General features: G+C 40.7%; 1 protein-coding gene across 1 annotated transcript in view; it reads right to left on the bottom strand.

Annotated features, from left to right (window-relative positions):
• Positions 1-1,562, bottom strand: part of LOC106810948 — a 36,394-nt gene that overhangs the window by 3,037 nt on the left and 31,795 nt on the right. The gene's annotated exons all lie outside the window — the stretch shown is intronic.

Raw genomic sequence — 1,562 nt, 5'->3', positions numbered from 1 at the left:
AAAGAGAGAGAGAGAGAAAAAAAAAGAAAGAAAGAGAGAGAGAGAGAAAAAAGAAGAAAGAGAGAGAGAAAGAGAGAGAGAGAGAAAAAAAAAGAAAGAAAGAGAGAGAGAGAGAAAAAAGAAGAAAGAGAGAGAGAAAGAGAGAGAGAGAGAAAAAAAAAGAAAGAAAGAGAGAGAGAGAGAAAAAAGAAGAAAGAGAGAGAGAAAGAGAGAGAGAGAGAAAAAAAAAGAAAGAAAGAGAGAGAGAGAGAAAAAAGAAGAAAGAGAGAGAGAGAGAGAGAGAGAGAGAGAGAGAGAGAGAGAGAGAGAGAGAGAGAGAGAGATAACGTGACAATGAGGGAGCAGTAATAGAGAATTGCAGGCGACAGATATCCAGATCCAAGTGTGGCTTAATTTAGGCCCCGGGGAATTTAGGCCACGTCGTCGCCCGCCGGTGGCCTCCAGCCCCTGTCAGCTCACTCCGACAATAACCCTTCCACGACCGAAAATACTTCTTTTTGTTTACGTATTTTAGTAATGCTAAAACAAATTACCATGGTATATGCCGATTGTATTACCCATAGGCATAGATATAGCATTACATAGGAAAAAACAAGACAAGCGCCAGTGCAGCACTCAGTAAGTTATTGGTAGCACGTTATAATGTTGCCGGCGTTATATTTGTATGCCGGGGGCCTAAGGCCACCTATATAGAATTGTAATAATAGTGTATGATGGGGGCCCAAAGCCACATATATAGTATCAAGAGCGAGTGACATATAAGAAGGAGAGCGTACAACGGTAAGATGCTGAAACCATGTTGCAGTATTAGTTGAATTAATAAACTTTCCCCGTTTTATTTTGACGACTCTTTGCAGTATTATTGATCAGCCTTCTTTATATGCTCTTGATAGTATTTGTATGACGGGGGCCTAAGGCCACCTATTAGAATTGTAATAATCAAATAGTGTATGATGGGGGCCCAAGGCCACATATAATTATAGTATTTGTATGACGGGGGCAAAAGGCCACCTATATAGTATTGTAATAATAGTGTATGCCGGGGGCACAAGCTAGGCCACATATATAGTATGTGTATGACGGGGGCATAAGGCCACCTATATAGAATTGTAATAATAGTGTATGCTGGGGTCCCAATTATGCTGGGGTCCCTATAAATGCCACATATATAGTTTTTGTATGACATGGGCCTACGGCCACATATATAGAATTGTAATAATAGAATAGTGTATGATGGGGGCCCAATGCCACATATAGTATGTGTATGGCGGGTGCCTTAGGCCACCTATATAGTATTGTAATAATAGTGTATGCTGGGGGCTCAAGGCCACATATATAGAATTGTAATAATAGAATAGTGTATGATGGGGGCCCAATGCCACATATAGTATGTGTATGGCGGGTGCCTTAGGCCACCTATATAGTATTGTAATAATAGTGTATGCTGGGGGCTCAAGGCCACATATATAGGATCTGTATGACGAGGGCTTAAGGCCACCTATATAGTATTGTAATAATAGAATATGCTGGGGGCTCAAGGCCACATATATAGGATCTGTATG

Source organism: Priapulus caudatus, unplaced genomic scaffold (assembly GCF_000485595.1).
Source record: "Priapulus caudatus unplaced genomic scaffold, Priapulus_caudatus-5.0.1 Scaffold489, whole genome shotgun sequence".
NCBI lineage: Eukaryota > Metazoa > Priapulida > Priapulimorpha > Priapulimorphida > Priapulidae > Priapulus > Priapulus caudatus.
This window is presented reverse-complemented; position numbering and strand designations above follow the sequence as displayed.